Source organism: Watersipora subatra, chromosome 2 (assembly GCF_963576615.1).
Source record: "Watersipora subatra chromosome 2, tzWatSuba1.1, whole genome shotgun sequence".
Taxonomy (NCBI): Eukaryota; Metazoa; Bryozoa; class Gymnolaemata; order Cheilostomatida; family Watersiporidae; genus Watersipora; species Watersipora subatra.
In genome coordinates, this window is record NC_088709.1 from 32,722,043 (window position 1) to 32,739,690 (window position 17,648).

General features: G+C 35.0%; 1 pseudogene; it reads right to left on the bottom strand.

The window, feature by feature from the left end:
- Nucleotides 1-10,663: 10,663 nt before the first annotated feature.
- LOC137388137 (glycosaminoglycan xylosylkinase-like) lies at nucleotides 10,664-16,420 on the bottom strand (annotated as a pseudogene).
- Between the last annotated feature and the right edge of the window lie 1,228 nt (nucleotides 16,421-17,648).

Consider the following 17,648-nt stretch of genomic DNA (forward strand, 5'->3'; position numbering starts at 1 on the left):
AAAACTAGTTGTGAGTTTGAATTCATTTCCATTTTCTTATCAACACCACTATGCCAACAGTGCCATGCACTGTGAAAGATCATCAGCTGTAATTACTACATGTATACAAGTAATGTTCACTATGGTAAAGTGGTGTACTTGGTAATGTACCTGGCTTGTTAAACAGAATATCTGAGCTCTATTTTTGTGCAAGGTAATCCTTTTTCTTAACATTTCTGTTTGCTCCACATGTATGTGTTTTTATTATGTTTTACAAGACTTGAAAGAGTTAGCATTAAGTACTTTCTGTACTACTATTTGTTTTTTACAGAAAACCAAATTAGCATTGAGTTCTGTTTTTCTGAAACGCAAAGTGTTAACTACACTGAAGGAGCCATTGCAATTGTCAGCCCTGGTTATCCAAACAAGGAGTATATGCTAGGGCGTGGAAACATTTGTGAAATTCAAATTGATCTACTAAACCCAGTAAAACCATCAGCTCTACATATTGAACATGAGGGTACTCTACTCTCTGATACTTCAGACTGTAACATACACTATCAAATAGTGGATGAATTTGGTGCTCAGTTGATTAACAAGTCAGAGGTGATGACTAAGAACGGTAGACAGTGCATGGTAGTATATGATATTCTACTACACAATGGACTGCCAGCTGCTGTCTTCTATTTGGCTAAAGTGGGTCGTCTGCCTAGTTTTAACATCACATTTACAGGTATGAACATTTATCAACACTCTTACTGAGTGTCAATCTAACTAAAACTAATCTATCCAAAACGTATTATAGCCTGATATTGTATAGTTATGATAATGTTATATTAATAGTGACCATTTTAGTTCAAGCTAGCTTCTGTTGTACAATGTTATTGGGCTAAGTTTGCTTATATGAATGCCTGTTAATTTTGAATGGTGATTTAATAAGTTGTTTTAAATTTATTTGAACTGTACATTGATTAAACAAAAAGAAATTATCGCTAAAATTAATTGGTAAAATTGCATAAACTGTGAAACGGTTTTTAGCCGTTGTTCTATTTCTTGTAACTATCTGAACTTTAAGCAAACAGGTCATATTTAAAAAAGGAAACTCAACGAATTTATATTCACTGCTCGAGTAAGTGATTTTAAAATTATCCATATTTTATACACTCTCTTTATACTTTTATTAATACCCATGTCTAATATTATATTGGCTAAATGCCAGCATTCTTTGTTGTTTGTTCAGTAAAAAATTATTTTAGATGAGGAATTTTAGCTTTCAATTTTTGTCAAAACAAAAAGTACTTAGAGTAAAACTCTAGCGTGATATTTGTATGGACAAAGTTTTGTGTTATAAAAACATGTGGTGGGGAAGCGCTTGTATTATAATAAGACCACGGGAGTGCAGCTTAACTAAATGTGAGGTTACTCTCACAGTTAGTAAACTAACATATCAAACTAAATAACAGCGCTGTGCACTTTTACCTTTTAAAAAGATGCAACTTGCATCAAAACGAAAGGAAAGTATGAAGAAATCTTTGTTCGAGTTGGGAGAGTGCACCAAAGGGAACAAAGTTTTATGTTGCTAATACAGTAATTATATATCTATATAAGTTTATGCACATCCTTACAGCTTCTCAATCTACAGTGGTGCCAGAAAACTTTTGTCTGCCTCAAACCTCGCTGGCCATTTTAGGAAAACTTGTTGTGGAAGTCGTGCAGTGGGATTAAACCCTGACAAATCATGCATCATTTAAAAGGAAATTTTCTGTAGATCTTGTTGACACTATCAATGACGAGAGAGTGCCCTCAAGAGCTGGCAAGGCTTGTTCACAGCGTTCCCAAACGCTGCAGGATGGTTATAGCTAGCAAAGGCTATTCGATAAAATATTAAGCTTTGAAACAACCCCAATGGCCTTTTTTAGGGCCCCCATAACAGTACAAGAGTTTGTTCTTTTTAATTTGGAAAATAGTTAAAGAGGAGACTGTAACAGAACTTGCGATGTCTTATTTTCTGATACGCAGTGCGAAAGATTAGGCAGTGGTTGATACAATAAAATATATTTGGCAAGTTTAAAAGCTAGTTATTTGTAATCTTCAGACCTTTAGGTCTGTTTTGTTATATGGTTTTATGTATGCATTACCAAATCTTTCTAAAAGTTATGATGAATTGATTGCAGTGTTATACCCATTTGAACAGGAGGACAAAGACTTTCTGACACCACTGTAACTGAAAAAAACTAAAAAGAGTCAGTGCTTCCTAGTTCAATAAATGTTCCTATACTAACTATTGAACAGTCTCACTAGTTAATAGCTCCTATACAGGGCGATATGTCAAGTTGATTTGGCTAACTTATTGCGTATTACTCAGCTTACTTGAGTACTTTGGTAAACTAATTATATATTATAATGTGTCAAATTACATGTACATAAAGAATTTTAATTAGTTTTAAGTTCTATAAGTATTAATGGTAAAAAGAGTGTTTTTGCTCTATTTTCCAGTGTACGACTTGATAACCATGAAGGACCAGAGTGAGTCAGTCGTTTCCTCTCTACCGACAGCTTATATAATGAGTCATGAAAAATTCGACTTTAACAAGAGCTCGTATAACGCAAACATGAATAACGAGTTGGAACTGGATTTAAATGAGTTGCCTGACAAAACTGGGCTGAGACTTGAATTTGTATTCTTGAACATCGGAGAAGAAGAAAGTTGCGATAGGAATACAACAGGAGATGTGTTAAGAGTCTTCCAAGACATTAATGGTAACAGAAGCGACGTTTTTAATTGTAGCAATGTGGGCTCATCACCAGCCACACAACATATTCGACTCGATGACAATACCGACTCTCTTATCATCAGTTTCACATCAAATGGTGACAGCTTCCTTGGAAAAGGATTCCTCTTGAAATATTCAGGTAAATATATAATTACTGTCATTTACGGATGACAAAATATTTGTTTGTTTCTAGCTTATTTATACTTACAAAGTTTTCTAAGTTCTTTGTTAAAATTTAAGGAATTTTGTTCCCAATTGGACAACTAAATGCAAAGTTAAAAAGTCATTTAGAAAGGTTTCTACATGATTGTAGCAGCTGAGTAAAATGGTAACTTTATGAAATACATGTGGCGTGTTGTTTTCACTTGAAACACTCAAAACTTACCACAAGTAGAATCCTTTACAGATTAAGCTAAGAGTAGCAAAAAACCTCCTAGAAAAATCAAGCTGCAGCATTTTTAAATGAAAAGAATTTCTATTAAAATACATAAACACAATTTTTATCTATGAAGTTAGATATGATTGTATTGAAGTTTGTTACTTGCTTTTAGTGATGAGAGCTAAAAATCCTCATGTGACCACATCAAGAGCGTCCAGAATTATCACAGCAGGTTCAACCAGAATTACCACATCAAGAGCGTCCAGAATTATCACATCAGGTTCAACCAGAACTACCACATCAAGAGCGTCCAGAATAATCACAGCAGGTTCAAAATGGATTCAGATTTCAGCGTGCTTTTTCATCGTGAGCTATTATTTCAAATGGACAAAATAAAGAACATATCTATTTTTATTTAACAGTAAAGATGACTTTGAAGGAAAACATAAATAATATTTAAAAGCTTTTGATTTTCTACTTGGCTCGTCATTTGCACTTTAACAGCTAACCAATAATAACTAACTAATGACCTTCACATTTAACACAGGGAGTGGCAACCACAATTGATTTAGTTTAAGGTAATAACATTTTATTGATGACTCAAAATTACTATCCAAGTTTACTAGCAAAAATAAAGCACATAGAATGTTTCATGGTTCTTATTTGGCCAGTCTTAACATTGTCAGCTCTTAGATATTAGACAACTCCAAACACAATAGGTCGAGACAAAATACAATAGCATGTGTGCTTACTGTGTGTCACCCTGTTCAACCACAATATTGTTTTAACATCAAAATTTTCCCTGAGCAGTTAATGGATTGTTTTATTTGAGCATTGCCAAGAAAGACTTCTGGTAGCATAACTCAAAGAACCAACAATGAAATATGTTTGGTTCTTCATTTATTGCTCAATGTTCTGACTGAAATAATTCCTTGACTATGTCCAGGATAGTTCTGACATGTATGCTTGATGCAAACCGCGTACTTTTAACCAATATTACACTAAGACTGCTTTAAATTAGGTAAAAATTTCAATAATGGACTCGTTATAATTAAAACTCTTCTTTTATTTAAACTCTTCTTTTATTACAAAGTATTTCGACGAATAAGGTTGCATGAAAGTGTAAACAAAAACCATCTACCACAGCTACGTCACATTTGAGCCGTTTTGGAAAGCAAATCCAAACTATGGCGGTCTCGTGTGGCTGCAATTAACTGTTCATTTTTGAGCTTTTAAGAGATTGTAACTACAATTTCACAAATTTTGCACCTACAACACAACAGAGTAAAACACGGTGAACTTTTTCATATCAAATAACTGTAATGTGAATTTTGCTGCAAGTCAACCTTTAAATTACGTAAAACCTTCAATAAAGGACTCGTTATGAATTAAAATTCTTCTGTTGTTAAAAAACCAGGTCCTAAATCAAGGACTACAAAAGAAATTGGTAGGCCTACACAGTTAAACAACCCGGCACACAGCATGGTTGATGGAAAAGAGAGTTATAGCTTATAATGACATGTGTGAAACATGTGTGAAACATGTGTTTAATTTGAACAGCTGTACAAGGTTTGGCTCACTTTCATTGACAGCTACACAACAGTGTGTTTGTTCCTGGATCAGCACATGTCTATAGAAAGTAACCATAGATATATATGCTGTCAAATATAGTAGATATTGTTATAACCAAACTGCTGCGCTGCAGGTAGTTTTCAAATACCAAGAAACTACTACAGTTGGAAGTTTATACTTTTACAACACCCTCAAAAGGGATACTTGATTGTCCAACAAAAGGCATCATGATTATTATTTCTGAGGTGTTTTATAAAGCCAGTAGGCACACCAATCATTGATAGCAGTTTCAGCAGCATGTATTCTACCTGCCAGTCAAGTAGAGAATCCAGGTAATCTTTGATAGCATTGTAAATGTTTGGACCAATGGCTGGTTAGGTTTGTAATAAAATTATTGTGACCAATTGTTTTTGATTTTATTTAAGAAAGTACCATAATCAGGGACAGGAAAAGCAACGCGTTTTACATCGTAACCTAAAAAAGACGTATTCTGATTTTGGACATCATCTTTCTATTTTAAGAGTTCGTGTTCATGTTTTTGATCTGATATACAAGATTTAGTAACATTATTCATGACCTATAGGGTGAAACATGTATATAGTTTGACTCATTACCGACTGTTTGACTCCAAGTGACTTAAGCTTAATATTGACTCATTCTTCATAGCGACTCATGCTTCATAGGGATTCATGCTTTATAGTGACTCATACTTCATAGTGACTCATGTTTCATAGTGATTCATGTTTCATAGTGACTCTTGTTTCATAGTGACTCATGCTTCATAGTGACTCATGTTTCATAGTGACTCATACTTCATAGTGACTCATGTTTCATAGTGACTCATGCTTCATAGTGACTCATGTTTCATAGTGACTCATACTTCATAGTGACTCATGCTTCATAGTGACTCAAGCTCCATAGCGACTCATGCTCCATAGTGACTCATGTTTCATAGTGACTCATGCTTCATAGTGACTCAAGCTCCATAGTGACTCATGCTCCATAGTGACTCATGTTTCATAGTGACTCATGCTTTATAGTGACTTATGCTTCATAGTGACTCATGCTTCATAGTGACTCATGTTTCATATTGACTCATGTTTCATAGTGACTCATGCTTCATAGTGACTCGAGCTTCACAGTGACTCATGTTTCATAGTGACTCATGCTCCATAGTGACTCATGCTTCATAGTGACTCATGCTCCATAGTGACTCATACTTCATAGTGACTCATGCTTCATATGACTCATGCTTCATAGTGACTCCCACTTCACAGTGACTTTAGCTTCATAGTGACTCACGCTTCATAGTGATTCATGCTTCATAATGACTCAAGATTCATAGTGACTCATGTCTCATAGTGACTCATGCTTCACAGTGACTTATGCTTCATATGACTCCCACTTCATATGACTCATTCTTCATAGTGACTCCCACTTCATAGTGACTTTAGCTTCATAGTGACTCACGCTTCATAGTGATTCATGCTTCATAATGACTGATGCTTTATGGTGACTCATGCTTCATAGTGACTCACGCTTCATAGTGACTCATGCTTCATATGACCCATGCTTCATATGACTCCCACTTCATAGTGACTCAAACTTCATAGTGACTTTAGCTTCATAGTGACTCACGCTTCATAGTGATTCATGCTTCATAATGACTCATACTTCATAGTGACTCATGCTTCATAGTGACTCAAACTTCATAGTGACTTTAGCTTCATAGTGACTCACGCTTCATAGTGATTCATGCTTCATAATGACTCATACTTCATAGTGACTCATGCTTCATAGTGACTCACGCTTCATAATGACTCATACTTTATAGTGACTCATGCTTCATAGTGACTCACGCTTCATAGTGACTCATGCTACATAGTGACTTATGCTTCATAGTGACTCATGCTTCATAGTGACTCATACTTCATAGTGACTCATCCTTCATCGTGACTCATACTCCATAGTGACTCATGCTTCATAGTGACTCATGTTTCATAGTGTCTCATGCTTCATAGTGACTCATCCTTCATTGTGACTCATGCTTCATAGTGACTTATGCTTCATAGTGACTCATGCTTCATAGTGACTCAAACTTCATAGTGACTCATGCTTCATAGTGACTCATGCTTCATAGTGACTCATGCTTCATAATGACTTATGCTCCATAGTGACTCATGCTTCATAGTGACTTATGCTTCATAGTGACTCATGCTTCATAGTGACTCATACTTCATAGTGACTCATCCTTCATCGTGACTCATGCTTCATAGTGACTTATGCTTCATAGTGACTCATGCTTCATAGTGACTCATACTTCCTAGTGACTCATCCTTCATCGTGACTTATGCTTCATAGTGACTCATGCTTCATAGTGACTCATGCTTCATAGTGACTTATGCTTCATAGTGACTCATACTTCATAGTGACTCATACTTCATAGTGACTCATCCTTCATCGTGACTCATGCTTCATAGTGACTTATGCTTCGTAGTGACTCATGCTTCATAGTGACTCATACTTCATCGCGACTCATCCTTCATCGTGACTCATGCTTCATAGTGACTCAAACTTCATAGTGACTCATGCTTCATAGTGACTCATGCTTCATAGTGACTCATGCTTTATGGTGACTCATGTTTCATAATGACTCAAGCTCCATAGTGACACATGCTTCATAGTGACTCATACTTCATAGTGACTCATCCTTCATCGTGACTCATGCTTCATAGTGACTCATGCTCCATAGTGACCCATGCTTCATAGTGACTCATGCTCCATAGTGACTCATACTTCATAGTGACTCATGCTTCATATGACTCATGCTTCATAGTGACTCCCACCTCATAGTGACTTTAGCTTCATAGTGACTCACGCTTCATAGTGATTCATGCTTCATAATGACTCATGCTTTATGGTGACTCATGCTTCATAGTGACTCACGCTTCATAGTGACTCATGCTTCATATGACTCATGCTTCATATGACTCCCACTTCATAGTGACTTTAGCTTTATAGTGACTCACACTTCATAGTGATTCATGCTTCTTAGTGACTCATGCTCCATAGTGACTCATCCTTCATCGTGACTCATGTTTCATAGTGACTCATGCTTTATATTGACTCATGCTTCATAGTGACTCATGCTTTGTTTTCGTATTTTAATACAAAATTTGAGTCCACCTGAAAAAGAATAACTTACTACTCCTAGTGGTAATTTTTAGTCGATTTTAGTCGTAATCTTTAGCACTTTTTATACCAAATTATTCAGCAATTCAACGACATGATAGCTGAGTCAATGAAATAGGAAAAGTAATAACCATAGTCATTAGCAAAACATCAATCAACAGATAATCAAAACTAGTACAAAATAATGTAGTAGAATGTCTGTGAGATTTGACATTGACTGAAAAGTTGTGCGAGACATACCAGGAATATCCGTTATTATATAAAATACTGTAAACTCACCAAAAGAGTGAAATTACTCAAAATAATCCAGGGAGATTTACATTGATGTAATATCTTACCAGGGGTTAAGTTTTCCTTGAACTTTTCGTTGAGCTGCATTTTAGTAAAGAATTAGAGAATATTCTGTTGTTACACATATTTTTTTAATGTAAAATTACTAAATTACAGATAATTTGACTATCAGTTCTCGTGTAGCTGGGTAGAATATGCAAGTATACTTGACCAAAAGTCAATGTATTACTAAGGTTTTGACCAATAAATTGATAGCGTATATATAAACCTATAGATCTCAGTTACGCTTGGTCATTCAATTATATTGCAATGTTCTGGCTGTACACGACTTGTTGTCTACCTTCAGGATAGTACTAATTCTTTAGGCAAACTATGTGTTTAATGTTATACTACTGCTTTAATTAGAGTATAACTTTTAATAAAGTACACATTATCTCACGACCAAACGAGCGGAGCAAGGTTTGAGAGTTTTTATGATAAATACATGTGCACACAACTTACGAAAATTATTCATTAACAATGAGACGAACCCTTGTCTCGAAATTTCATCAACAAATTTGACCATCGTTTTGTAAAGTCGTTACAGTATAATAACGATACAAAACACATACAAACCTATTTAAATATGTTACCAAGTCTTTGTAAACCGTCGTTATTATCTTAAAACTTACCCATCTGATCGGACTATACACAAATAGACAGATTTATTTGGACGAAAATTTCCACAAAACGCTTGAAAAGCTTGGTTTAATAAAAGCTAAGACCGAAAATTGAAATGCCAATAAAGTCGTGCGACAGATAGTAGAACTATTTAGCAGTGCGCATTTCACGAGAAAACCTTGCTAGTTTCACCAGTCTATGGCCTTGTTTACTTGTAATCGAATTTATTCGAAAGTTTCTGTAATAAACGTAGACCGTTTGAGGCGTAGACCGATTTACAGGTACGAAATTGCGGTACACAGTTTATCAGCCTACATCTTTTTGTCCAATCACTGATGGTTTCATTGAACTATTTAAAACGTTAGCCGAAATTCTTTACAACATATGTACAAGCTAGGGCCGAACTACAATGCCCCTTTATGACGAGGCATTCCTCTCGATTTAGCATGGGGTCTGACAATACACGAGAGTCAAGGTCCCATCATGGCTAAAGCTGTCATTGATATAGGCCACCACGGAATGACCGCTAGTATATCTTTTGTTGATCTATCTAGTGTTCGAAACATCAATGACTTACTTGTTAATAACTTCGCTAGGAAGCGCATCACTCGATTAGCTATCAATGACCAAATCTTACAACGCAAAAGAGAGGAGACTAGACTGCACGACATTTAACATATACTGTATAGCCTACTTATAACAGATATTGTAATATCAACAATTAACCAATTACTTGTATACCTGGTTTCAACCCAACATTACCTCTAAATTAAATTGTTAGTTGCACCTTTTTAGAGTCGTGCTCCCTCAAAATTATTTTATATCATCTCAAACAAGTCTCATTTACACTATACTCTGTCAATTCCTGCTGAGAACTACTTTTTCAACAACCAACAGTACCCTTTCTTTTTTCCATTATTACTTTGGTCATGGGCTGTATGACAGTGGAATTTCTAGTTAATCAAAACTCATGTTACATTAAAAACTTGCTATAACTTAATGACAGCAAAGAAAGTCGGTAAAATGTTTAACCTTCTTTAACACAGCATGGTTGACGAGAGAGAATTATAGTTTATAATGACATGTGTGAAACCTGTGTTTAATTTGAACAGCTGTACAAGGTTTGGCTCACTTCCATTGACAGCTACACAACAATGTGTTTTTTTTCTGGATCAGCACATGTCTAGAAAAAGTAACCATAGATATACATGCTGTCAAATATAGTAAATATTGTTATAACCTACCTGCTGCGCTGCAGGTAGTTTTTAAATACCAAAATACTACTACAGTTGGAAGTTTATACTTTTACAACACCCTCAAAAGGGATACTTGATTGTCCAACAAAAGGCATCATTATTATTATTTCTGAGGTGTTTTATAAAGCCAGTATGCACACCAATAATTGATAGCAGTTTCAGCAGCATTTATTCTACCTGCCAGTCAAGTAGACAATCCAGGTAATCTTTGATATCATCGTAAATGTTTGGCCCAAGGGTTAGTTAAGTTAGTAATAGAATTATTGTGAGCAACTGTTTTTGATTTTGCTAAAGCTGTGATAGCAATAGAGATCAAATGCACCAAGCTGTGCAAGTAATACATAACAGTAACCGTAATAGTAATCAAAATACATTATTAGCAATTCCTATTTATGCAAAATGCAGCTGCATGAACTGATATAACAATATAACAAGGCTAATGTGATAGTGCTATAAAATGCGGAAACAGTGCTATAAACGTGATATATGACAACAAACAATGCAATAAATTACTGTAAACATATAAAATCAACAGCATCTTCAGTGGTAGAAGTCGAATGTCAAACATATCCATCATCTACTAGTGCATCAGCCTCTTCACTTTTCTTCTTTGTTATACAATCACTAACAGTGCGAATGATTATTTGGAGTCGTCTATCTATGGGTAAAAGATGCTGGGGTGTGAGCAGAAGAACCAGTGGCTCTGTTTGTAGAACCTGAAAAAGTACCTGTCCCAAAACACATTCCGACAGATCTGACAGTTTATCATATGTTGACTGACGAGTTGTGCAACACTGCAACAGCGGCATGAGAATTGCTATCTCATCTGTCTATGGATTTTTCAATGATTTACCGTTATCCAATGCCACCACAATCGAGTCTTTGCTGTATTCAAATGTTTCATAATGATGTCGATCGGCATTGAATATGATGAAGTTAAATATTGACAAATTTATAAGGTCGTGTAGGCGAGGTGGTACTTCATGACGATGAGTATTCTTCACTGTCGTACAATAGCTGCCATCCTTTTCCCATATATGGCTGGTTTATTAGGTTGATAGGTGCGACGCCATGGGTGAGGCAAAGGCTTGCTTAAGATATATGAGTTTGGGAACCAAAGCGAAAGTGAACCTTCCATGTTAGTACGCTTTGCATATAATCCTGTCCCTGGTCCCTTGCAATAAAAACAACTATTACCGTCCTGGTAGTAATATGCATTCCCAAGATTTTTATGAGCAACTGGTCAAGCAACAGGCCTATCCTTTCCTGCAAAGGTTGTTCCTACCATCACGTAATCAATGCTGTATGCCTTCGGTTTCATTACCAACATTTGGCCTTTTTCTACAGTTAACGTAACCTTTACTTGTGTTCCCTTTGCACTTGTATCAGCGTGAGTTATCCGCTCATTGCGCATAGTAGCCAAAACACAATAAAGTTGGTTGGATTCACTAGGGTCTGTGATAGGGTGAGATATGATCTATGTTGAAATAACTGTGGACAAAAATTGAAGTACCTTCGTGGAAATATTTTTGTTTTTACGTAAAGACCCATATAGAACATTACTCAGATACTTAGTAAAATAACTGGCTTAACAGAATAAATTGAAACCACAGACCAAATAAACCTATTTAAAGCATTATTTTAGTGCTCTCAATGTTCAGCAAAAACATTCATTTAAATGCTATCAAACTTTAGCAACCACACCATATGGTACAATGAAGACATGACAATATACATCTATACTGAGCGAATGCCCAGCGCTGCATGGGTATTGAAAACAGCTTATAAACAGCGGCACATAATGTAGTTGTCATTAGCTAAATTGGTTAATTAGCCCATACCAAAATTAACAAATCAGCTGATTTGAGTAACTTAAGCTAGAAAGCTTATTAGGCTTTGAGTAACTTATTATTTGCACTATAATGTGAGCGTAAAACCAACTTGTGATTATTATGCGTCACAATCTCTAACAAAATCAATCATGATCTTCAAGCGTATTATTAGTAACCAATAGTATTTTCACAAGTGCTTCAAGCATGCGTATTTTAAATGTGTAATGATCTCGTTATCTCTTTGGGCTTTCAAGGGTATAGAGAAACACTGAGCCTATTAACTAGCAACATGAAACTACCAACTAACAAACTTATTTCATGTAAGGTATTAATCTTTTTAAAATCTAACATTTATCAGTGGTCTGTAAATACAATAATAAATTATAGTTGTATATTTGAGATTAATGTCATTAGCATGAAGTGCTGCCAAACAACATCACTTTTTCTGCTTATTGATTGATTACTTGTTAAAAGAGTTAAAGAAAAATGAAGGTCAATTATTTTATTGAGCAATCTTAAAGGCACCTTTTTATAGACTCACAACTAGTCACTGCGTTTCCATGAGTTGAAAAGGTGCTGAGTTGAGTTGCTTTCTTTCAGTATCATGAAAAAGGTAAAACCTGGATACATTCGATGCCATTTCACTTCGGGGAAATTGTGCAAAAGCATTTGCTGTGAGCCTAGTTTGATGATTCTCATGGTTGCCCCAAACACTAAATCTCGGATCACCCACAGACTTAAAAGAACTTGCAATAGGCTCCGCATTTGAAGGAGGGGAATTGTCTTTCCAACGAACTATGAAATTATTCGTGTCATATCTGCTATAAGTTGCAAGTTATGTTGCATTGAACCGATTTCTGTATGCAAAGGTCATGTAGTGCTGCAATTTGCACAGCTCATTTTATACTACACAACCCATGAACACTCTTAACTTACCTAATTTAGATAGTTCAAGTTTCTTGCCGAGTCTCGCAATGAAATGTTCAAGTACTGTCAACAAGATATATAATTTTAAATCTGTATGAGTTGGTTTAAACTCAGAAATTTAATATTGAATTCAACTTGTGATACAAACACTCACTGCTGACGGGTCTGTATAAGTAATACTTGGCTAAGTTCATCCCAATAAAGTTAAAATAGTGTCAGCACAACCACGCAGGTCTCTGCTATGAAAATCTTCTACTGTTTCTCACTACTGTTTCTACTTGACTTTTTGCCTTTATATTAACATTCATCTGGCGAGGATGGCTTGTAAATGTTAATGCATAGGCTCAAAAATAACAAAAATAATTACTTTTTAGTTCAAATAGTTGAGTATGAATGCTCATAGAGTTGCCGCTCAATGCCATTTCTGGACCATCACTCGTTTCATAGAGTTTGCTCACTAGAATATCATTTGCAATTTTTGGGTTTACTGCACAAGTCAATGTGTGCAGGTAGGAATCTTATGGTTTATACTAGTGTTGGGCACGAGTACTTTTTTGGCCAACGAGTTTTTCGAGTGTCGGGTTTGCTAGTACGAGTTTTATGTCTAAAATTTCCAAACATCACACATATTTTAAAATTTACAAAGCGATTACAATTTTATTCAAAATATTTTTTGTTTTTTACTATTTTCAAATGACCGATATTCGTGCTCGCAGCCTTAACCCTTTGAAGTTTGAACTCCAACTCTCAGTTTTCAGGCATTGCATAGGGTGTGTAGGAATCTCTATCGACCGGAATTCCGGCATTCACATGGCTTTGATTACAACAGCCATTTCATTTAACAGCGAAAATCAATCAACTTAATTTTTGCACAAGATATTAGACCAGGAATTTTACTCCCATTTGTAACAGTTTTCAAATATCTTTACCTATTTCCTTCGTTTTAACAAAATTTATTTGAACGATATCGCGAAAAAATTGACACAACTTGTTTGGTGGTAGGTCATGAATGATTGTGATGCAAATAAACAACTTTACAGTACTAATTACAATTTTCCAGTATATTTTGAGTCATTCAATCAATGGATATGATGCTATTGTAAATGTTTTCATTGTACAAACTTGTATAGTTTTGGCCCGAATCATGATCAAGTGCTGTTTTTTTCTGTTTGATGACAATTGCTGTGGGTTGCCCGATTTTTTTTACTAGTGTTCTGCCAAATATCCTTGTATTATGAGCGTATTCAGATATATATAATAAAAGTTCAAAAACTTTGGATCGTTGGACACATTTCCCAGAGTTACTAACACACAATGACAAAACAGGCCAAAGTTCAAAGGGTTAACAGGCGAGTTATTAAACAATGTATACAGAGCAGGGGGCAATGGATCAAGTTTTTGTCCACTCTACTCGACGGATCCGTGTAACAAAACCCAAACCCGGAAAACCGAAATGCTCAAAATCTAAAATTACTTGATACTTGAGAGATAATAAACCCGCAAATCCAATGAGTTTTATTACCCGTGATCAGCACTAGATTATAGCGTTCCAAACTTTAAGGCATAGGAATTATTTGACACTCACAAACATGTGCTTTTATTTTATGTGTGTTAGAAGAGGCTTAACATAATAGATACAAAACATGTTAGTAGAACAGGAAGTTTTCAGTGTAAATCCGTAGCCTTTTTGTAGAAGGATACAAGGCAGTATGATAAAACAACCATGATTCAAAGGTGTTATAGTATTTTATTCTGATAGAAACACAATGTAGCCTAGCGTTGCTAGACAATAACATTTATATATCATTGTTGAAATAACTCACATTCTAATAACTGATTGTGCCAGGAAACACATAACTAGCTTCTTTGCTGAGCAAATCTATTTTACAGAGCAGTCTTTGGGCCATAACAACACCAGCTGTGGTAATAATTCTAAATACAAGATAATATTTATAAATTATAGTTTTGTAAGTGTTACTAATAGCGATAAGAGAGAACATGGTACATGATTGTCACTCAGTTGTACTAAAGTTTGTATAGAACTGTAAATAGCTTTTGTACCTAGTAGCTGAACTAGTCATACATCAGGATAAACCAAGGACTGGCTGGAGATAGATAGGTCCTCCATATGGTATTGTGGCTATAGTTGTCTCCTATTTATTTATGCTCCAGATGCAACATGTTATTTTCAAATGAGATAAGCCATGTATAATATTTTGATTAGCAGTTCATTTGATTTTCATATTAGTCTGTAATAAGGTAAACTAGTACAAAGAGTTACTTTTCCTTATATGTTTGATACACCGAATTGTAATACTTGATATACTTAACTCTAAGTTCTGTGTCAACTCAAATTACTCCAGTTTCTTTCTAATGACTTATTCAACTAATTAATGTTTAAACTTTAGTATACAAGCAAGAGCATACATGGGCGTATAACCCATTACAAGTTTTGATGACCTACTGCACTCACATTACTCTAATATTCCGATAGTAGTGACACATTTATCTCTTATAGTAGACAAGTATCATTGCTTATTAGTCAGCGTATCCATTCCAGAGGAAACATACTAAAGGCACTTAAATTCATTGACATCTAAAACTGTACTCCTAACTAAATCAGTTGCTTCTATGTCTAGGGTTGACTGCAGGGTTTCCAAAGGATGGTACTTCCATGGAAGGCATTCTGGTTGCTGCAGACTCTGTCAATTTGTGCTCCTGCTACTGCTGAAGGTCAATAAATTGAGCTACTTTGGAGTCATCTTATCTTGATCGTTGATGTTTCATTGTAAAGATTAGGGAAAGAATGTAACTTTGAAAAGCATTCCAAGGGTTTACTAAAACTCTTTTGTTACCAAATTAACTTTTTTTATCAAAAATTAATTGCATATTTGGTAAACATTACAGCTTATGGCATTATTGTTGCTGCTAAAACCAAAAACTGTCCCAACCGGTCATAGCTAAAAAATTACGATAAAAAATACAGTTTTGTAAAACGAAACCAACTCAGGATGGGTTGTAAATAGATATTTTATTGGTTCAACACAAAAAATTCTTTCCTTTCATTTAGGTACAGATATGATAGGTTAATTAATTAACTACTTACTAATCAGACATGTCATAGGAAACCTACTAAAGCCACATCATGCAGCTCTTGGTCATAGTCAAAATTTTTGCTGAGCCGTACTACGTGGCTCGTGGTTGTGAAATAGTTAAGGAACAGTATTACTTTATACCCTACAAGTAATTTTAAAACGTGAATGTGGTGGATTGTTCATTGTTACTGCAGTTTCAATCGGTCTTGCAGTACGATTAATCCTGAAGCTTAATTGACAGCATTTTAAGTTGTATTATTTATACCAATATAATAATGATAATTCATCTTTCAGCAATGATTTAGATGGTAGAAAAACAAAAGACCAGTTTTAGAGACACAAACATTTATTATGTAGGCTTCAAACTATGACATATAAAGGTCACTTTTTTGGCAAAATATGACATATCTATAACCTATCTATGACATATCTATGGCATACCGATGACATACCTATGATGCATCTTCGCTGTATCTGCAACGTATCTACAATGTATCTACGACATATCTACGAGGTATCTACAACATATCCACGACGTATCTACGACGTATCTACAACGTATTTACGACATATCTATGATGCATCTACAACGTATCTAGAATGTATCTACAACGGATCTACGATGTATCTAAAATGTATATTTACGACATATCCCTACATAAGATATGATGGTATGTCAGGACACTCAATCCAATATGTGAATGCAAAGTAAAATAATTCCCGGGAGTTGTCAAATCAGTAAACTTTCCTATCTTGTTGCTATACTACATGTTTAGGTTTCCCAACATTATAGATAATGAAAACGTATGGTCAAAGCAAATTCCACAAATACTGAAAAACTTTTTGCCGTATTTATAAAAGTACATTCCACATTAATGTTTGAACGATAGTTACGCAATTATACTAATTGGTTTGTGGGTATCCCACATCTTGTGAAGTAAGGGAAAACTTCTTTCTTCACACAAATTGGAAATTTAAAAAGTTGTCCATAAAGGACAGATATGCTCGCAAGCCATCTGTTTAAAACCTATGAATGCATGATCTTCTTTTTTGACTATGGCTTTTCAACAAATAATTTTAGATAATCTAGTTAAAATAAGTGATTTTGTATAATTAAATTGCTCTCAGCTGTTTCCAGTCAATATTTCGCATTTATCACAAATTTCTCTGTCCATTTTCATGCCGTGAAAATATGAGTGAACATGGTATTTGGTCAAAATTACAAAGAAGTATTATTCAAACAACAATCCATAATGTTATCTGCTACTGTTAAGTAAAGTTTTGCGCTGTAGACTTGTGGAAAAGACTAAACATATGATATACGATGTCAAGTCTGGTAATTTGCTAATGAATGAACGCGAGACCAAAGCACTCAAGGCTTCTGTTGGTCATCATTTTTATAAATTTTCCTTATCTAGTCGCCATGCTCCAGGTTTCGGTTACTCTAGACAGCAGATAATTATAAGCGTGGCCATAGCAGGCTCCATAAATACCGAAAAAATCTCCATCCTATTTATATGCCCTGCTACAACTTTCGAGTGATGGTTATAGAATAACATCAAATAGCTTGAGTGTACATAGGTACTTTATTAGAGTGAACTTCTAAAAGTTTATTCTTTCACACAAAAAGGAAGTTTAAGTTTGGGGTAAAAAGTAGATATTTTCAGAAGTCATATGTTTAAAACCTATTA